We start from the raw sequence: 24,000 nt of genomic DNA, 5'->3' as shown, positions 1-24,000 counted from the left end.
TGAAGTTCCGTAACTCCAAACACCTAATGGTCAAACAATTATGTTTGAAGTTACAGAACTCTGACTATGTTAAAAAAAAAATTAAAAAAAATGGACAACATAATAAAGTGTTGTAAGGGGGGGGCAAGGTCCTCTGAACCCCCACACCCCCACTATGTAAATATACCAAATCCAAGATCGCATCACATTGAAGTGAATGGAAACCTCCGCTTATGGAGATTACCATTCCAAACGCTCAAACTTTTACAAATTCGAACGTATGGTCTCGACCATATGTGGTTTGAACCTGTAAAAGTTTGACTACATGATAGGAACCCATAGCAATCTACTCTACTACAATTATATATGATTAAATGGAGGCAGATAAACTAAAGTTGCTTGCTGCAGTGAAGGCGACGCAGCTACACAAAACCATTGCAATGATGCAAAAGCAGCTGCAGTAACACAGTTAGGTGTAGAGATGCAGATTTAGCAACAGCATCACAGCTAAGTACATTGTAGCAGAGGCACAAATGGTGGCCAAAAATCCCCAGGGGGCAGAGCCCTATGCTTTGCCTCAAAAAACAGCACAATATTTCAACAAAATAACTGCCAAACCACAGAACACAAAACAAGCACTGACAAGCAGCAGCCAATCTGGCATATCCTGGTATCAATCAAAATAAATATAAATATTGTGAAAAGTCCTGTGAAAAAATAAAAAAAAAGTTTATTAAACATAGTGTTATATACAACAGAAATGGCAAATATATACTGTACAAGCTGGGGTGTCACTACCTTACCACTCTATCCAAACCTAGAAGGTTTAATGGCTATATCAATGCAATTCATTGTGCAAGTACCTGAACTTCTCACTAATATGTGGTATACCTGTCAACCTGCACACCTAGACTTCTTGAAAAACCATTTACCATGTTGAATTAATATCGACAACCTTCACCATAAATCTATAACAAATCAAGATGGCAAACTGAGATTCACTTCTTGCATTTTACTTTGAATCACACCTAGTGTATTTATCATAAAGTAGTTTTGAGTTGTGCATAGACACGCAACTTACATGAATGAGCAGGTATAAACAGAATACTGGTGACATGTAGCACAATGCTTCTCCGTTTTATGCCAGTGGTGCTCTTCAGTGACCAATTGTGGTTTACAGATAAAGGTGGAATCTCTAGCTTCATTTGTGTAACTACAGTGTGGTCAAATATGTATAACAAACTTTACAAATGATCCATCATTTTAGATGCCAAAATGCTCTGCAACAACAACAAAAAAATACAAGCAATAGAGCACTTTGAGCAGCTAGATTCACTTTCCATCAGAAGTGAGGCAGTGCTTTCACTAATGAGAGGTCATAGGAGATTCACTGTGGTCTAAAACAGAGCAATAACTAGGATGGGGATGAAGGCAGTGGCTGCTCTGGGCTGAGGCTATTGTGGGGTATTATCAGCAGGTGCCTATGATGAGGGAGTATTGCATTAGAATAGTTTTATTATGTTGGAAGGGTATCAAGTCTTCATAAATGAATGCTGATATTGTATTTTCTTCACAGCTGAAGTGTACAGTTCTGGGCAGCAGTATATTGGTAAGGAATATATATAAGCAGTGCCAGGCATGAGCAGGTTATCCTACTGAATGCCTCTTACAGTAGTATGGTAATTATGTTAACAGAGGTGTTCAGTATTGTACTTACCAACTTCAACTATAGCTGAAGCCTAATGCATTTTCCTCACTTGCTCACCTATAATCATAGGCGAAGATGGGATTCCATTGCAACAGTAAAGTCCACTATACACAAATATAGCTTGCCGTATACCATGCTGTACTGCTTTGTTAATCTGTATGTCTGTGCATGGGATAAGCAGTCACAGAATGGAGTGATGGCATCATTTTATTTTATGATTGTGATGGTTAACAAAAGTCACATTCACAGAGATGTGGAGAGCTACCCTGCCAGCATATCATCTACTGTGCCCCTTGCACAGGAAGGACAGCTGGGGACATTTACACATGTTACTCCTGCTATCATATCCCAGCACCCTATGCTAATCATATGAGTGTGTGCCAACACACATCACCACTCAAGGAAGCCTGCATACTTGACAGAATGTGGTGGATCACAGATCAATAGACTCTAGTCATATCCCTCCACAAGTTAGTCCTTACTTCTGTATACTGTGCTATACACTGGGTGACTCCTATGTGCAGCATATATGTGGCCCACACATTGTATCCATTCCTGTCTAACTGTATAATGCACAATGTCAGTACTGTGGGTCGAAGACGCCATACTGCAGAGCAATCTCAAAATGATGTAAAGAACATAATAAGATGGGCTTCACAGAAGACACACAGCATAGTCAATAACAGTAATGTGATCAGGGGTGGATCTCCTGGGTCTATATTACCTGATCAAAAGACGTTTTTATCGAACGCCTTTTCATCGACACATAAACTGTGAACTCCTAAAACTCTGAATGGACACTTCAGTGAATTTTTTCCCAGGGGAAAAAAATTGCTTGGCCAAACAAACAGCAAACAAACTGTCAGACCCTACAAAGTAGGGGGCTTCACCCTCCAACTAAATATACCAACTCAGAGATCGCATTACAGTGGAGAAAAGAGTAAATTCCCAACGATGGTCAAGCGTTTTTTCCCCGGGAAAAAATTCGCTGAAGTGGCCGTTCGGAGTTTTGGGACTTTGCTGTTTATGTGTCGATTAAAAGGTGTTCGATGAAAATGCCTTCCAACAAGGTAATATAGACCTGATCTTCCTCTATTGCAGTTCTGTCTGATGATGAGTCATTCTGGCAACCCTGCATGTTGTTAATGAGTAAAGTGGCATCATACTGGAAGAAGATTATATAAATCCTGGTAGGGTCCAGATGCTACATAACTCTCATAAGACCAGAAAGCTTAATAACATTTATGCATGACCTATATAGTTACTTTTCCCTGTTTGATGTCAAGGAGCTTATATGTACTACTGCCCATGAGCTCCATAGGTACATCCAGCATTCAGACTCAAATTACTATCAGTACATGTAGGACTTTCATATTTGCAAGTATAAATCCAAATGCCATTACCAAGCATACTGTAAGTCATAGGGGATTGTTGAGTGAGCACTGCTTCACACTTATATACTCAATTCTGTATTCAGGACAAAGCTCTGCTGTGCTGGCATTTGTTGGAGATGTATCAGGACAACAGACTAAGATCAGTGACTTTCCAGGGTCTAATGGAAAAGCCAACAAACAACTGAACTGTCAGTCTTAGGACAATGGGATATGATGGCAGGAGTAAGCTCACACACACGCACACACACAAACACACACACACACACACACACACACACACACACACACACACACACACACACACACACACACACACACACACACACACGCACAAACTGCAGAGAGGATCCTCAGTATGTCATGGGGAGGAAGGGGGTCCACTATGTCAGACAACACCAGCAAAACTAGTACTTGACCTGCAACAGCAGATCAGTGTTCTACATCTGGCATACAGAATCCTGCTGTATGGCAGGCTAACAGTGGTGCGCAGAGCTGGACACTGTCAGAGCTTATCCCAGACATCTGGGTGCCTCTTGGGCTCAACCGGTAGATTTGCCGGGTTGTAATATGGCTACAGTCTACATATGGACACACACTCACAATGAGATGGAGATAAGTGGCTTTGTAAGTGACCTTTATGACACTATGGTTCAGCAATTATAGGGCTTGCCTGAAAGTTTGGTACCCAGAGACAAGGTTGTGATTGGTCTTATGTGGTCAGTGGAAGGACAAATAGCATCCACAATGAGGTCAATGCAGATATTAACAGGCCAGGTCACCTGTAATCCAAGGTTGCCCATGGCTGTAGGATGGTATATACAAGTTGAGACTGCATGGAGTGACCATCATAGGTAACACAGTCTGTGCCTGCCATGGCTGGACTGTCAGCATACTCATACCAGTACAGTTGCTGGCTATATTGCACAATCACTCATGGTGGCATGATTCATGTGCATCCCCCTTACAGGTCCTATTCACTCAACTCTGTCATGTCCATGAGCCAGGGGCATCTGGGCCAGCACTGTCTATGCTCCATAGAGACCTGCTGCATGTGCCCATATTGCCTTACTCACAACACTCCATTGCAGTGACCATACTGTATTGGCCCATTGTGATGCCTTCACCCACCCAATAGAGTAGGTCAGCTTTACACCAACAGCAAGCACCCTTCCTGTGACTTTATCCCTGCCTTCACTGAATGATATTTCACACTTTTTGAAATGTTGGCAACCTAGTTTATGTGTGTCCCTGGGCACCTGTGCAAATACTGAAGGCTGTGACCCTTGGAACCTCATTTGTGTGTAATATACATGCAGGTGTGTGATGGACAGTATGACATGACCTTGCGCTAAACAAGACTATTGTATAACACTCCTTGCTTATTTTTTTTTTATCTTATCATTCGCAATTTCATAGTAGAACCAGTAACATGATGACACAAGCCAACTGATTGTTTTAGACACTAACATGGTAACATAACTAAGTGCCACTATCTTACACACTAACATAGTAACATAATTAAGTGGCACTATCTCACACACTAGCATAATAGCATAACCAAGCTGCTCTGATTAGTCTAAGCACCAACATGACTGCATAACTAAGCTGTACTGTTGATAGACTGTTGTGAGTGGTTGTGCTGTTGTTCATTGAGTATAACAACTAAGATGATATAACAACAACAAAACAATTTCCTGCATTTACTACAGCAATGTGTTGATTATTATACTTACAATTATGCCATGACAGCAGTTTTCTGTTTTTTTTTTTAAAGAATAATTGTTTTTTCTGTTGAGTCATAAATCATTGAATGGAAGATTTACTTCAAAAACTACCTTTACTGAATCTTCTGAAGAAAGGATAATGGAAAACGGTCATTTTTTTGTCCCCCCCCCCCCCACACACACACACAAAACTGTACCTTTTCTCAAAGTAAGATAAACATTGAGGTGATTATTTTTAATAACAAGAGGTGAAAGATATATAGACCCCACAAAAGACAATAATTTTGTATAAGCATCCATTCATAGTCTCATGACTACAAGTTTGCAGGTGAAGCAGAATGGACAGCATTTTTATAGGAACATATATAAATAAAATAAATCATATAAATGAAAATGCTGCTCACAAATAATGAAACCATTCTGTTTTAATTAAATATGATACCTATGATAATCATAAAAGTATGTTCCTCAGAAGCATTATTTAATTTTAATTAAATATCTGGGTATGTCATAAAATATCATTTTCAGCATATTCAGTTAATGCTACATAATGCAAATTTCATTACTGCTGCATTTCATTTACTTTATTTTTAAAACAGTATTAATAAAGTATTTTCTTGGCTTAACCATGTTATACACTAATGTAATTAGTAAAACATTTCATACTAATCTGCAACATTATTGGAGACATCATTATCATATCTTCATAACGATAAAGTTCAAATTTCAAATGCATGTGTTATTCTCTCACATTAGAATTCAGACATCATGTTATAATACCTAAATAATTAAAGAACTATAATAAAGAAACCTTTACAATTGATTTTTATGAAGCATTTAAAACTCTGAGAAATTAAAATCTGCAACTCTGAAATTCAGTTTCTGCTGCTATCTCCAATAATTATAGAATAAGAAATTTAAGACTAATCTTGTACAGTTACCATACTTTTTTCTTGGGCAGAAAATCACAATGCACAAAGAATCTGATACTTTTATTCACATAATTTGTCAGAAATTGTGCAAAGATAACACTAATTTGCATCACTGCTCTCAGTCTGTAAGGATTTATCTGCTCTTTCAGTGCAGCAGTTGTGTTCAGGTGCAGAGAACAATCCTGCACAATAACATGGCTATATCCCCGAGTTTCCTGAACATCAGTTGCCCAAAGCACAACACACTGGGGAACACAAGGATGATCACCATTTTTTTAGAAAGATTTCAATTGTGTTCCAGCATGGTGACTCTCTTCTTTTGGAGGATTTTTCCATTCTTCAAGTTGGTACAACTGTGAAGTTGGAATATATATGTTTGGTGGAGGTAGTGGGCTCAATCCCTCATATTGAAGGTTACAGGGGAACTTGCCCTTCTGCAAAAAAAAAAAAAAAAAAAAAAAACACCAGTTTTTTTTTTTTTTTTTTGTCATTAGTCTTACGAATTTCTGATACTCAGGGTTTGGCCATTTGTCATTTCATAGTAGGACGACTAACACAATGGCACAGCCAAACCAACTAACTATCTCACACACTATCATAATAACATAACTAGGCTGCACTGACTATTTTACACACTAACATGCTAACATGAACTAGCTGCACTGACGGTCTCATACAGTATCATAACATAAACAAGCTGCACTGAATGTTTCACACTAACATGATAAGATAACCATGCTGCACTAACTATCTCACACACTAACATGACAGGATAACCATGTTGCACTGACTGTCCCACACACTAACGTGACGGGATAACCATGCTGCATTGACTGCCTCACACACTAACTTGATAGGATAACCAAGTTGCACTGACTGTCTCACACACTAACATGATAGGATAACTCTGCTGCACTCACTGTCTCACAGATTAACATAATAGGATAACCCTACTGCACTAACTATCTCACATACTAATATGATAGGATAACCAAGCTGCACTGGCTATATCACACACTAACATGATAGGATAACCAATCTGCACTGACTATCTCATACACTAACACGATAAGATAACCAAGCTATGCTGTCTCACACACTAACACAGTAGGATAACCCTACTGCACTGACTGTCTCATACACTAACATGATAGGATAACCAATCTGCACTGACACACTAACATGACAGAATAAGCATGCTGCACTGACTATCACACACACTAACATGATAGGATAACCAATCTGCACTGACACACTAACATGACAGAATAAGCATGCTGCACTGACTATCACACACACTAACATGATAGGATAACCATGCTGCACTGACTATCTCACACACTAACATGATGGATAAACAAGCTGCACTAACTCTGTCATACACTAACTTGATAGGATAACCAAAATACATAATTTATAGAATTTCTTCTGAATGGATGCTCTACTGCTTATTTAGTATAAATGATCTGAGGGACCAACTTACCAAGCTGAATTCCCTAACCTCAGTTTTGCAGAGAAAACTGGTGCAGTTTCAAAGATTGTACTGGCAGAGAATCATTTCTTTTGGGAAATTCCATCTTTCTGATAACCATTTAAAATGTTGCAACTCACATTGCTAAGTAGTGAAATGTGGAGAACTAATGGCCAAAAATCTGGACTTACATATATTATGTTGGAGATCTCCATATTTTGGAATATTCCATTTCCTCTAGATATGGCGAGATTGTAATTGGGATACATATATAAGTTCAGAGAATGTGAGGAACTTGCCGCACACATCAGGGAAGTAGGCGAGTAGGGGAGGAGGGGCAAGTTTAAAGGAAAAGAGTCAGTCTTGATATTTGCTCTTTTCCTGTATCTTCAGTTTTTTTTGGGGATTGTTTTAATCTTTCAGGACAAAGCAGTGTAAGTCTTGAGATTTCAGTATGGAGCCCTCCCTTCTCCATGCTTGCCAACAATGCATTTGGTATTTATAAGTTCTGGGGGTATAGGAAAGCCATCTTCCTAAATGACTTATGCAGGGTGGCTTGTCTCATGCAACAAATGATAGTATTTCATTATTGATTTATCAAATTGATTTCCTACCTATACTATTCAGTGAGTTAACTCCACACTAATAATGTGTATTATCCCAGAAATAGAAAAGGGCATCAGAAGTTCAATCTATATTTAGTTCAGATTATGGTTTATTACAGTGCTTGAATCCTAAGCACTTTACATCAAACTATCATGAAAACAATTTAAAATAACAGACATGAACCAACTATAAGAATTGTAACATGCAATACTTTGCTAAGGCAATTGTTTACCAAACTAACAATATAATGCAAACAACATACATAGCAAACCTGTAAAATAACCTTAAATACAACCTGAATATAACATTAAACTTGTAATATGTAAAAGATTGTTTCTACTGCATAGGCATGAATTGCTTTGCTTATATTAAAGAGAAGGAAAATTAAAATACAAAGGCAGCAGTTAAAAGAATGTCGCAGAATGTTCTGAACTTTATAACCAAGTCAAACAACTTTCTAGAAAGCAATAGGCTTGTTATCACTTCATCCACATAAAACAGTTCACAAACAAAATGCTTTGCCATTTCCAGGTCTGACAATATGTTCCCTAAATAGAAGCAGTATAAAACTTGATTTTAAACCAGACAAGTTGGAAATATCAAAGACAGTAACATGCTTCATATATTTAGCAACCTCCTGCAGACGTCATATTAGCATTCTAAACCATAACATGAAGCACAATGCTTTGTAGTGTTCCAGTAATGAGTGTCTATGACACATAATTGGCTGGGAGAATAAAACAGGAGGATTAGTTTATGATCTGCTGACACAAACTGTAGTATTGTTATGGAATTCATCACTTTCAGCAAATATATTGTGAGGCTGTATAAGCACACTAAATTTTTTGCAGTCTGGTAAATAACTTGTGCAAACCTAACTTAATAAAAAATATAAGCAATGGTGTGATTACATAATATAGGAAGAAAATTGTCTCAATGGAAAATGTGGAGTTTGACATTTATTGCAGTGTACAACACAAAGAATGAAAAATTGGCATTGTGCAGTTTATATCTTCTTTGAATTAATTATTCCTTCATTTATCAACAAGTATAGAAACATATACATGCATCAGTATTTATAGTATTGTCTACTTCTGCTGCAGTGTGATAACTGTCTGACGTTTGTATCTCACTGCTGTTGCTTTCAATGCTACTTCATGAGTATTTATTAAAAGGATCGTTTGCCCTGTTTCTTATAGATACATAGTGAATGCTCATTTATTATAAAAACAATGCAATATAGTATTCCCTTAGAGGTTTTAATAGCAGAGTGTATTTTCTTTAACCCTAAACAAAACTATTCAAAGCTTACAAAATATTTTTATAGCTCTGTGATCTATTCCTGTGGTTTGCATTTCTATAATGCATACCTGCATTTATGCATACATAATTTATGAATACTTGAAGACAGCATTTGACTTTTTGTGCATTAAAACACGATCTGAATGAATTCACATGTCACATACTTCACTATTTCAAATAGAAAATGTTATGAAACATTATAATGTTTTTTGGTTTGCAATGACTTTTTCACCTACTAAGCTAATGAAATTCTCCTGTATCCTGTCATGCTTATAAAATCTCATCCCTGATTTCCATGTTATTTCATTTATGCTACAGATATGCATTCTTTGCATCTTTGTAAAATTAGAACTGGGGAATGAGAAGAAGAAATAATTACGCGCACACACACACACACACACACACACACACACACACACACACACACACACACACACACACAGTGAATTCAAGAAATTCACCTCAAGAGCAGGGCTGGATCCAGCACTAGGAGACAATGGCAGTCACCTTGGGCTTCCTTATTTGGGGGGTGGGGCTACTGGCTGGGGGATTTTTTTTTAATTAAAAAACAAAAAGAAGAACACAAAAAAAACTGTTTTTAAGGGCATTCTTGAAGAACGCCCCTTGTGTCTGGTAATACACATATGTTGTGCCTGTTCATAACTGTCACATAGACCTGTTGTTCCTTTCCTTATTCCTTTTGCATGTGCAATTTGAAAACAAGAAGATGTCCCTGTGCTCAGACAACACGGACGGGCAAGTAAAAGGTAGATAAGTGTGTGTGTGTGTGTGTGTGTGTGTGTGTGTGTGTGTGTGTGTGTGTGTGTGTGTGTGTGTGTGTGTGTGTGTGTGTGTGTGTGTGTGTCTATGACTCAAACCTGTCAACTGTCCAGATTTTTGCAGAATGTCCTCATGTTTTGCTTCATGTGTTTGGTCTGTTCCTCACACAATGTGTGATTTTCTGGATTTTTACAACAAATTACTGAGGACTGAATTCATTACATAACAACAGGCATTTGAGTTTCAGACTTCATATCCTTCAGAAAATGTATGGTAACATAAGACCTTTTATTCTAGAAACTTTCTAAGTTTATAAGAGTAATATTTAAAGCTTGTTTCTATTTTTGTACTTTGTACCTTTTTTGTGCTAAGATGTTCAGAGCTCTGGTTATGTGCAATGCCCTTGTTAGAGATAGCAGGTGGTTAGTGATTTGCTCAAGCTCAAGCCCTGTACCTTAGTTAAAGGAAACAAGAGATCACCTTAACTAACAACCTACTATTCAAGTACAGTGTCAAGGAATTAAGTTTCAGTTGCATTTTTAAAAATAATTAGTTAAAAGTACATTTTTCAAGTTACTGAGTTTCAAGTGCATCTTTCAAGAAATTTTTTTTCAGGTACATTTTCAAGGAAACGAGTTTCAAGTTCATTTTCAAGGAAATGTGAGCTTCAAGGGAAGATAAGTTTACTGCTGCTCATGCCAAGTCTGTTTACAATGGTTTGTTGAGCAAGCGGTGTCCCTATTGTGCTTTCAAATGGAGAAGCACGGTTAGTAGTACAACAGGTAGCATACTTGGTCTAGGTATAGAAGGCTGTGAGTTCTACTCCCATAGCATGTAGATGGATTGTTGATATTGCATTGTACTTTAAGGGGGGTGAAATGTTATAGTCCTGAGTATGTCTTTCTTGGGATGCAATTCCTAATAACTATGAACCTGTTATCAGTTTGCCATTTTTTCCCTGTTGGAATATTACCAGCTTACCATTTTTTAATGTAACATGCAATTTATTCTTCAATGGCAGCAGGTACTGAATTTGTAGATAAAACACTGAAATATAAAGTTGTTTGTTAGCAGGAACCTCTTCACTAGCTACAGATCTCTTTAATGTGGAATTACTCAGATGACTTTTACTTCAGCAGAGATTGTACATATTGACTGATATTGGTGGATTGTAATGACAGAAGTTTGAGTGGCCTTGTATGATTGACATGTTCTGAAATGGGCAGTTTTTGTCATTATTCGTTCATATGTTTTGTTTCATTGCTTACTGGAAAAATGTTCAAAACTATAAACTTAAAACACGCTCTAACAAGTGGCACTAAAGTATACAAACAATATAATTTAACACAATCAGGAAAGTCAGTCAAAGAACTCAAGCATGTTTGCATGGTCTTAAAAATGTGTGCAAGGGGCCAATGATTTGAAAACAGCCCAAAAGTAAATTTTATCCACTATGGACCAGATGCATTTTCTTTGAATGTGGATTTCAATGCCATTCCAATGAATGCGAATTTCAAGGGCAGAGAAGTTTTAATGCTAAGTCTGTTTTCATTGTGAGACTGTATTGTTTTGTTTAGCAAATGTATATCAGGGTCTGTGCTACAAAATTTTAAATAAAAGATTTAAGTTAAATCCAAATATCCGTAATCATTGCAGAAGTAAAGCAGAAAACAGTACACACACTGAAAGGTGAGAACGGTGTTTATTGTTTATAGTAACTGGGGAGAAATAGCCATGTAATGGGATATTGGAATGGGTGTGGGGGGGGCTGAGTATGGATGGGTGAAGTGGCTGTGTAAAGGGGGGTCCCGATCCATCGAACCATTATGCTGCCTAGCGCCCCATTTGACCATTATCTTGCTCTGAGGTGAAGTTGTTGAATTCATTTCAAAGATCAATGACAAATGACTATGACTGGAGACTCATTGTAAGTCTTTGTAATATGTCAAAACTAAAAAATTATAACAGGGCAAGTGCTCGCAAACTGTAAGAACCAAATTACAAACCAGCTAGCACTGAAGGAAGGCTTGACAACACTCAAGTTGAAAGAAGGCTTTATTAAGCAAATTTAGGAAAATATTCCTGAATTTGCTTAATAAAAATCTTCTTTCAACTTGAATGTTGTTGTCAAGCCTTCCTTCAGTGCTAGCTGGTTTGTTATTTGGTCGTTATAATAGGTAGAAAGATTTACCTTACTCAATATATTATCATCCCAAGCCGAAATAAAGTACTGCACTGCAGGTAAACAGGTCCCATTGTAAATACCAAATGACACAGCAAAAGACAGCAATGGTACACTGAAGCACGACTCCAAAAAACATCCAGTAGAACTATATAAAACAGGTTTATTTGTAGGTAAGTGCTTTCACCATGTACTGTGGCTTCATCAGACCATATACATACATAAAAACTTGTAAAAAACACAGTTTTTAAATACATCCTATCACTCATTAAGTTCAAATTTTTCATCCAATGAATCAGTACACATACATGGACATGAAACTGTGCCAGTGGCTTGTTCAAAGGCAATGAAGATTGCTTGCCAAGTGGAGCTGTGACTTGCTATGAGTAATTCATTATGGTTCTAGCATGATCTGCTGTAAATCTACTTGTCACAAAGCTGCCCTAATTAGGGCAAGGATCAATTTCCACCATTTAATCCTTGGTGCTACCCTCACACTCCTCCTCCTGTTCTTGATCACAAATGTCATCCCACAGACCACCATTCCGTGCTGTCTAACTACACTTTCCCCTGTCACCACTTCACAGTCTCCAATCTCCTTCAAACTGCCCCTCCTGCATAGGATATAATCCACCTGTGAGCATCTTCCTCCACTCTTGTATGTCACCCTATAGTATAGATGCTAAAGAAACATAAATCCTAAAGAATGGGATAAGACTGACATATAAAGTTTAACTCTTCAGATGCTTACAGAGTGCAGCAATTGGTAAGACTATTTGAATTTAAAAAAGTGAGGCCTTGATTTATAAACAATGCATCATAGCAGAAGACAAGGTGATTTTTTCCCATTTGACAACCTATGTAAGGTAGAGGAATTTAAAGAGGAAATGTGGTTCTCAAAGTTAGAAAATGGCTGTGCTGGTTATTAAAATGGCAGGGCCTGAAGGAAGGGAGGAGGGGAGCAGCATGAGTTGGTTGATAGTGTAAAGTAATTGGTTGTTAAGGAGATTCATAAGCAGTGGGGGAAGGGTGACAGGGTTATTTAAATGGCCAGCATGACAGAGGACGTTAGATGGAATGTAAACATTTTAGAAAAAATATGCTTAGGATGTATAAAAGGTTGAGAAGCAGGGATTTCTCTTGGCAGTATTGTGCTGATGGCATATTTAATGTGGTTATTCAGTGGGGGTAATGTTCTCAAGCCTCTACAGTTAGTAAAAAATGTGTCTGGAGTATTTGACAAGCTAAGATGTATGCTAGGACTATGTAGTGAAATGATCTTTTTACAACCATTCAGAGATGCAGGAGGTGGCTACTGGGGAGGGGATTATGAAGTAAATAGAGAATGAAAAGCAAACAAATGAGAGAGGGATGTTTTGCAACAAAAATACCCAGGATTTGGAGGTGAAAATAAAGCTGATGTATAGTGGTAGGGGTATGGTTCTAATACATTGTGAGGATGGTGGACAGAGGATAGTGATATTCACTGCTGGAGGTCGGTATAGGAATACATTCTGGCCTCATCTAAAGGCTTTTAACCCAGTTCCACGGGAAGAGCAGAAAAACATTCCAAATTATATACGAGGGGTATAAATAACCCTATTAATCCAGAGAGGATAAAGGTAAACCAGCAACTCAAGGTTAGGTAAGTGAAGAAACTACAGAGCAATATGCATATGGTGAGAAGGTAATTGGGATTAGGATGACATGGTGCTGGTTTGGGTGAAGACAACAAGTGTGATGGAGAGGGATGAGATGAAGGTGTTGGCATATGAAAGATTGAAGTAACAGGAGTGATTGTGGCATCATACTTTGAAGAGTGGGAAGAAACATGGGAGAGGTTACTGACTGCAGCTGGGAGTTTGAGAAAGGAAAGAGACAGACTAATCATGGAGAGGGACTTTAATATCATACTGGGACTGGACAAATAGTACCTATGGGGGTTACAATTTCATAGAAGGTCCCTGAAGGTGTTAAGGAATGAAATGGAAGCCTTGCATTAGGATGATGTTTGGAAAAAAAAAAGGAGATGACAAAGGATTTATTTTGCATGAGAAAGAGTAAACATGCTTGCAGGTTAGATAAATTACTAATGGATACAGAAACTGTAGGATAGACCTGAAGGTGCAGAAGTGATCATGTGGTGATTAACTGGAGCTGGAGGATAACAGAGAAGGCAGACAAAAGGTGATGATAAAGGATTATATGAAATATTATAGTCACAAATATGGTTTGGCAAAATGATTAAGGAAAATGTGGACATGAGAAGGAGAGTATGAAAGGGAAATTGGACAGGATAAAGGTTGCACAGTGGGAATAATTATGCAATAATCAAGGTAGCTGTGATGGTTAAAGACTGGGAAAGGAAACTAAGGACAAGCATTTGAGGAAATTGTGTGTAGAAGTAAATAAATGCATAGCAGAGCAGCGTATGGTAGACAGAGTTGGTTTACAATAACTGATGAAAGAGATGGAACAAAGATTGAAGCAGAATTTTCTAAACTGTAATTTCGATGTTAGACTAAAAATATAGAGCTGAGATTGCTAATGCTGAAATCAGGCAAAGCAGTTAAGTAAACAGCAAGTACATTAAAGATGATTTCATATTTCTGTGGATACCTCCATAGACACAGAAAAATTAAGGCAAGGAAAATTTAGGAAATAAAAATGGAAACTGCTGGAAGAGATCACTAGGAGAAATTGTTGCAGCTGTTATGTACTTGAAAGGAGGCAAAGCTGAAGAACCAGGTTAATTCTCCACAGACTTTTACATGTAGGTAGGGATTCATGTTACTGAATCGTTGGCCAAGTTATTTAACAAACAAGACTGGGAAAGAAAGTGAGATACCAGAGTCGACTTTAGAGGATAAATAGCATTTCTGCCTAAGAGAAAAGTAGATCTAGAAGAACCAGTAAATTGTTCATTTTATTTTTCCATGCAATGCAAATTATAATTAATAGCAAGGATTCTACTGACTAGATTTTAAGTGTCATCAATGTTGCTTGATGATAGTCAAGCTGTTTTTGTAATGGGCAGTCAGTGACATTTCACTGTAGAGTACATCTAATAGCCTTGTGTTGGGCAGAAAAGAAAGGGAGTAGTAAAGTGGGAGAAGTTCATTTGAACTCCTAAAGGGCCTTTGAAATGGTGCCATGAGAGCTTAAGTCTGGCATGATGGATCTGATATGGAGCATATAAAAGAGGAGAGGTGTTTTTGATGTGTGTAAGAGCATTATATATAGGGTTTTAGATAGGCATCTTGGTGAACAGAGGTTTGTCAGAGAAAGTACAACTGTACATGGGGTGCAGCTCTGGTACCAATTATTGCCAACTTTCTTTTTAGGAGTAGTAGAAAAGCTGACACAGATACTAAGCGAAATAATGGAAGAAGGGTGGGGGTGAATCTAGCAGGAGTAACCTGCACTTGCTGAGGATTGTGTCTTGGTTTTACAAGATATTGACATTCAGTTGCCAAGGTTATTTTAGGTATTTAGAGAATTTGGAAAGGAGTCTGGATCATGCTACCACCCCCCCCCAAAAGAAAAAATAATCAGTGTTCATCAGAACTGGTGTAGGGGTTGAAAATTAGGAGGGGCTGCCATACTTTTGAGGAATGTTAGAAATATCATGGCCTGAATGTATTTGCGTCTCTTCAGAAAATAAGAGGAAGGAACTGTGTTAATCTGATGATCCAATACTAGAAGCAAGAAGAGTAAAAGCATTTGCAGTTAGGATGCAAGTTCTGAAAACAATAGTACTGCCATTGATTATTTATACAGTTAGGAATACTGGTATAAAGCTGCAGGCAAATTTACTAAAAGTAATCAAAGGATTATTGATCCATTTACTGGACAGAGAAGGGAAAGTTAAATTGTGAAGGACAGATCTGCACTGGGGAGGAAGATAGGGAGTTGGAGAACATCAGACTTTAAATATGGTATATGATTTGTATAAACACAGTACAGAGAAGGAGATAGCTATAGAATTAATTATTAAGATGGCTGAGTTTGAAGAAATAAGAAACACACATTATAAGCTTTATAGATACTGACAGATGTATAGGGAAAAGGAATGGTAAGCTGGATGGGCAGGTTGATTAAGTCAGAGAGGAATGGGGATGGAGCCTATTTAGTTTGAGGCTAAAGGCATACCAGTGTGAGTATGGTAAGGTTTGGTGGAATGGAAGCACAGAGACATTAGGAGAATAAGTGATTGCTCATAACAACAGAGGAATGGATGTCCTAAGATCTTTCAAAATTTTAAGAGAGGATTATGAGGTAAATGAAGGCAAATGGCTAATTAAGAAGCTTGTATGGCCAAACATAGAGGAAGGGTACTAAGGAAAGGGTAGTATTTGGGGTAGAGAAGGTGAACGAGAGTAGAGATAATAGCATAGAAGGATTAACTGCATGAAAGAGATAATCAGAGTAATATACAGATAACCAGATATCTCAAGAGCAGAAATGGCCATGTACAGGGAAAAGGAACTATGGAAGGGGTAGAATATGAAATGGGGATACAACACATTTCTTTGTTTCTATAAGCACTTTTGGCCCCTGTGCTTGTCGACCATCTATCCAATGTCATGGTCACCTATTAATTAATCTGTGGGGCAAGAGCCTTGGGGCTCCTTTCCACCCTTCCAGAGTTTGTTCCCTGACTGTAAGAGGTTAGTCCATGGCACATCTCTAAACAGGTCAGCTATGAGGGAATTTTCTATTTAAGCCCATAACCCCATGTTGGTGATGAAATAGGCACCTCCATCAACACTGCAGCTACCAGTAGTTCCCACATCAGGGTGCACATGCTCCAAGATATGCATTGTGAGAGCTACTAGGATATTTATTTATTTATTTATTTATTTATTTATTCCAGTTTGATGACCGGGGAAGTCCACTGGCCCCAGTGAGCCCATTTTCAATGGAGACCTGGGGCGAAAAGCTCCAACAATAGCATAAAAATACAATATATAGTGAAATAAAGAAAAATAAAGAAAAATACAGTAAAATATGTAGAGAAAATACACGGTAGATGCAAATACAACTATTTTCATATCAAAGAGCAGTATTTGCAAGAATGTTCCGAGTAAGGCAATTATTGTCGGATATATGGTAGATATGAAATACAATTATTTACATATCAAAAAATATATATATATATATATATACAGTAGATGTCAGATACAATTATTTGCATATCGAAGAATAGTATTTACAGGATTTTTCTTAGAAAGGGAGATGTTGTTGTCAGTCTGTAGACAGCAGTTTGCCTGAGGCCTTCCTATAATAAACTAAAGATAGAAATCCAAGTAGTAGTGATTGAAAAGAACATCATTATTATAAGGTGGAATTTAAGCTGATAAATAAGAGGATTTAAAGGAGGGATAAGCTAGGTTGGTAGGATGCAGGTACATTTACGATTAGAGAAGAGATAGGAATGAAGTTGAGTCTTAAAATTTTCTCTGTTTAGCAGTGTTATTGGGGTAGGAGGGAGGGAATTCCATTTTTTGGCTAAGGAGAAGCAGAGAAGTAGTTGTCCTGGTGGTATTTGTTTAGGTAATCACACTTATACCTCTCCAGCAGTGGTGGTTTAGCTGCTCAGAATAGCTACTAACAGATTTCGAGGCACCAAATCCCAAGCTTCAGTTAAGCGTGCCAGAAAAAAGACTCAACTTTTCCACCCTCAACCCAACTGTTCCAGAGTTCACACAACTAACCCAATTTGGTTATCTGACTCATGGTCAAGGCTCTATCTTATTGGTCCACAAAGTATTGAGAGAAGCTCCTTGTCAGTGAAAAGTGAATCTTCTCACTTGATCACAGAATTGATTTGGATATATAATTAAAGAGACCATTAATTAATATGCGTAACTATTATACTGAAAGGGATTATAAGAAATGGTCTAGATATTGAAGCACAAAAACACAAAGAATAAACCCAGAAAACAAACTGAAGACCAAAGCCAGAGATTCCATCACCGATAATTTTATTTGTTGAGCGCTTTCATCCACATGTAAAAGGACTGCATCAGAACACAAAAAGAATAACACTACCACATTAAGTAACCCAGCCCATAATGTGACTGGATAATACCCAAGCCCTAATTAAAGCAATACTCCAAGTCATTGCATTTAAAAAAACATAAATATATAAGCAGTATCCCACCTTTTTTAAAAATATGTATATATGTATAAATATATATCCATTCATATACACACATCAAGAATTTTTAAAAATAACTCGATTCAAACAACAAAATATATCACCATTTAAAAAACTAAACTAAAACACTACATGTTTTATATACACACACACACATACACACACACACACACACACACACACACACACACACACACACACACACACACACACACACACACACACACAAACACACACACACACTGTTAGGTTAGTTAAAATTCCCTTGAGCCACAGTAGATTTGAAATAAAGTGGTTATCCCACTTATAACTCTGACCCTGCCTTTAATTTGAGAACACTACTAATAGAACATAGGTTGTTTAACCAGGAAATAGAGTGGCATTCAGCCTTAGTTGCCATTGCAACTCTTTGAACTCTAACATCTCATTGTAGGAGCCACCCCACAAGTCCTGTTGTACCTGGTCAATAATGACAAATTTGAATACATGTTTATCATTTCCTTCAATATGTTTGAATAGTGCATTATTCTTATATTTTCTCTTAATACTATACATGTGTTGATATATTCTGGTCCTAAAACACCCTTTTGTTTTTCCTATGTAAAAACCTTGGCAATCTTGACACAGGGTAACATATATTACCCCCTTAGACCTACAAGTGTATTTTCTTTTGAAGTGTATACATCCATAATTTCCAAGTTTTAATGAGTCTACTTCAGGTATATATTTGCACTGATTGCAATACCCATATTTGGACATTTTTAACCCTAATATAGGGAAATTCACCCTCTCTACCATATTTTTAATACAAACATCTCTTTTGTACACAATTTTAGGTACAGGTCCAACAGTGTTTTCCCATTCTTTGTTCACCTGAAAAACACACCAATTCTTTTCAATGACTTGTTTAATGTTATAAAAGTCATTGTTAAAATTTAAAACTAGGGCTCTATTAAAGCCTCGATCCTTTTCACCCTGTAAAATATTCACAGTGTTCACAGTCCCCTCCTTTTTACCTAATAAGGGAACAAAATGTCCATTTTTTTTCTTTTTGTCTCAACTTCCTGAAAGATCTCCTCTAGGAAATCATCGAGGTATCCTTTCTTCTGAAACATATCATTTAAAATGGAACTTTGGTTCCCAAACTCGCTGTCCTCTGAAACCATCCTTGCTAATCTTACCACTTGCCCTTTTACTAAAGATGTCTTTTGGTAGTGCAGATGGCAACTAGAAAAATGTAACAGTGAGTTAGAATATGTCGACTTTCTATATATATATATATATATATATATATATATATATATTGGACTCAAAAATAGCACTTTCTCTATTTTTCTGAATGGCTGTGTCCAAGTAATTGATACTCTCACTGGACGTAACCATTGTAAACTTCAAAAAATTGGTAGTTTGGTGGAGAAAGTTGAAAGTTCCTCCAATCTCTGTCTCATATATGTCCAAAAAATGACTATGTCATCCAAGAACTTCCCATAAAAAGACGAGCAATCCTTGAAGCCAGATTTAAACACATAGTTCAACACCTAGTATGCCAAAACCTTATTGGTAAAATCAGGGGAACACACTGCGCCCATTGCAACCCCTGTCTTTTGCTTATAAAGTTGGCCTTCAAACACTATAAAATTATTGTTAAGTACCAGTTCAATCAACAATCTCAAAGTCAAAGCCCTACCATGGTCCATCCCAGCATGTTGCCATAGATAGGAATAAAAACAGTCGACTCCTATTTCATGTGGAATCACTGAGTACAGGTCAACAATATCTATTTTCACAAACAATAAATCTTTACTGTATAGATCTGGGTAAATCCTAGACAAAAAAACCCATGAATCTTTTAGACATGGGGTATACGTCTGTAGTAAGCTGTTTGTATAAAAATCAATAAATATGGCTATAAAAAAGGTCTTGGAATCTCTAGCATCCACAATCGGTCTAAATGAGGGATTATTTATATCCTTGTGTACTTTAGGAATGCCAGATATAACTGGTATTTCTGGATTTTTTACCTGTAGGTAACTATATTCTGGGGGGGGATATTTGGCTATTCAAACTCAGATCTTCTAACAACAGGTCTATTTTGTGGAATAAAATGTTCATTTCATTGATACTAGATTTTTCATTTGTATCACTGAACAGCACCATAAACATCTTGTTGATGTAGTCATTTTTGTTCATGACAACAATACCCCCTCCCTTATCAGGCTTCATAACCCTGATATCATCTTTCTTACATATTTCTTTTAATAAACCAGTTTCAACATCTGTTAAATTACTTACTCTACGCCCTCTGTTACAATTAAGTAGCTGTCGTATCTCACTTTCACAAATCTTTTCAAAAATAGATACAACTGGGGCCAATGGAGGATTAAATATACTTGGCTCCTACATGTATTTCATAAACCCTCATTAGTGTTATCCTGTTCCCCAAAATAAAAAGCAAGGTTTAGTTTTCTCACAAATAATTTTAAATCCAACAAAACAACATAAATTTTGGCTTCTTGTGCATGGACAAATGTAAAACATTTTTCAAACATATCAGCATGTTTTTCAGAGATCACAACATCACTATAATTGTAAATTCTAAAATCACCGTTAATGTTAAAAATAGTATTACAGTTATCGGCAGCATTGGCATCACAGTTTTCACCATCTACTAACACGAGTTGCAGGCCGTACTGTCCCGACCTTTCCCTCTCCCCCTCCCTCTCCTGACTTGGCCTTGCCCTCCTTGTTGACTGGTTACATACACCTCCCTCAGGTTCCTCAGCCTTTCAGACCTCCTCAGAGAGGGGTGAACAAAAGGGTCTGCCATTTCAGATTAGGGAGCAGCATTAGTGTCACTTACATCCACTTCACCCATATTGTTGTCAGCCATATTCCAAGTATGTCCACTCAATGGGGTGGGGGGTATGCTTTCCCTTCTTCATAGTCATGCTTATCCCTCAACAGTTTTTTAATTTTCCTATTGTTTAACTCTAACAACATGCTATCTAGTTTCACAAACACATTGCAATATACATCTCTTTTGTTTCAAATAACAAATCAGCTTTAAAAGATTGGTCAATTTCCACAATAGTTTCAGTTAACAGTTCCATTTTCTTCTCGTTGTCCTTCACTAGTGAGCTCAAAAGCTCACAACCATGTCTATTGAATAACAAAATCAACTCACGATGTAGCTTGGAGTCTTTGACCAACCCTGAGGGATATTTCCAAAGTCTCAGTCCTTTTGGAATCCTCTCCACTTGGATACATTCCCTCAGATAGCTGTTTTCCAGCTGTAGTCATCGGAATTTCATAACGGTTTCTTCAAAAGTTTTTAATTGTAAATCCACAGTCCCAAAACACTCCATTCCACTCTGGCTGTTAAAACACCATCCATCTGCATTCGGTAAAGCACCATCCATCTGCATTCTTTATCCAGTCTATCAAGGAAGGATTACCATTATAAAGAGTCCCACCTCTTCCTCCTACTCATCCGTTGTCGATCACCCAATTGGAGGATTCTGATTGGCTACTTTCAAATACCGGTGATCTCTGGGCTGGAGTGATTCCACTGAGTGTTAAATCAACACCCGGACTTAGTAACCAGGAAATCAGCTGCCCTGGAGTATCTCTACTTACTGTATTTGCAGAGATTTGCTGAGTTAATTGTTCCACTAATAAAGTTAAGTTTCCCACAGACTTCTGTAATTCCAGAAAGGAATTATGCATGTCCAAGGGGATAAACGTTTCACCTCCTCAGCACAGTCCATCACTTTCCACACACTGAAACACAAAAATACAAAGAATAAACCTAGAAAAAACACTGAAGACCGAAGCTAGGGATTCCACCACCGATAATTTTATTTGTTGAGTGCTTTCATGCACATGTAAAAGGACTTCATCAGAGCACAAAAAGAATGGTCTAGATATTGTATAGAAGAAACTTTTTTTAATGCACAAACTTTTGAACTGGTAGATGTCAAGTGTATGAGCTCTTAAAATAATAAAGAGAATACTGGCAAAAATGACCAATCGGATCGGCAGGGGAAACTGCTATCCACTTGCTCTAAGTATATATTTTTTAAATGTGATTTATAGGGCACATTACCCTATAAAAACAGTTTGAAGTTTAATAACATTTCATAAATTGAATATGTATCCTAAAAAAATACATTCACCTCTTAACACAGGCACATTTGTTGAGCATGCACAAAAAGAAAAGTGGCATAATATGTAATTGTGGGAATTATTTGGAATGACTGCTACATGCAGTCTTACACCTTCATCCATGTAACATATCCCTGAGCAGCTTATTTTCTGATATATCTATATCTATCTCTATATTTACAGTAAACTCTCAGTTAACCAGCACCTAGGGGGACTGGTAGATATCGGATAACTGCCATTTCTGGTTGCTTGACAGTTACTATTAAAAATAGGCATGACCCTGTACTCTTTGTTTGGTTTGTCTTGCTCTCAGGTTGAGGAGAGAGGGAATTTATTCCTGTCTTCCTTTTTAAAATTCTAAAACTCTAAAAATGTAAGGTATGTTTCTGCAGAGGGAAAACAGAAAGTCCAACACATGAAAATTGTACTGTATTTCTTCGATTTTTTTTGCCAGTTGCTTGAGAGTGCCGGTTGCTCGAGTTCCGGTTAACTTAGAGTTTACTGTATATCTATACCTATAGATAGCTATAGATCTCTCTCTGTCTCTCACACTCTCTCTAGCGAGATACTGAGATAGCCACACTAGGCCAGTATCCTCATTTCAGGGGAGACCCAAGGTGGCATTCAGGGCACTGGGAAAATTCCCCTATTTCATATTGTTATTTTGCATCATGAGCACTAGGTGGCATTAGAGGCCTGCTGCTACTGGTTTAGATGTGAGAAATCCAAATGGTGGGTATCTTTAGAGATGGGCAGTGTGTGTTTGGAACAAGCAGACTGAGATGCATGTGACTGAAACCAATGGCAATAAGGAAATTATTGTAATAAAGTCAGAAGGAGGTGGATTGCCACAGATTAATTACTGAATTTGATGGTGCAAATTGTACCAAAAAATGGAGCAGAAGCAAGTTGCAGTGAGGTAACAGAACATGTTATGATTATGTAAAGAGAAAAAATAATAGTTTCAGAGGAGAAAGTTGTGACTTTTGGTGACAAAAGAGCAGAATGCACTGCTGTGTGTTCAGCTGCTGGACTAGTTTTAAGGGCACTCTGGAAAAAGTGTATTCGAAAATCCTGTGTTGATGCTATAGGAATGGGAAAACAAACACATTTGATAACAAAAGGAAGAAATCAACAGGCAGGAAGTGAGCAACTCAGAACTAAGAAGCACATGGTAAGAATTAAAACAAAAGCTGTCTTTCATTCAAACAGATATGATGTTTTGGAGAATATAATTTTGCCTTTAGCATTTAGTATAATAGACTTAAAAAAATTAATATATTTGGTGAGTGAAGCTGTCTGTGATATGACTTTTGAAACTTTTGGTTAATTAGAAAAATTCATATGTGAAATGAGAAAGATCAAGTGACAGCATCATAGAAAAACTATATATCTATATCTATATCTATATCTATATCAATATCTGTGTGTGTGTGTGTGTGTGTGTGTGTGTGTGTGTGTGTGTGTGTGTGTGTGTGTGTGTGTGTGTGTGTGTGTGTGTGTGTGTGTGTGTGTGTGTGCGCGCACTCATTCATACCTCTCAACTGTACATATTTGTGCAGAATGTCCAGGTTTTCACCTCATATTTTTAGTCT

Source organism: Protopterus annectens, chromosome 2.part0, assembly GCF_019279795.1.
Source record: "Protopterus annectens isolate FY-2018-M chromosome 2.part0, PAN1.0, whole genome shotgun sequence".
Lineage (NCBI taxonomy): Eukaryota > Metazoa > Chordata > Ceratodontiformes > Protopteridae > Protopterus > Protopterus annectens.
Note: the sequence above shows the minus strand (reverse complement) of the source record.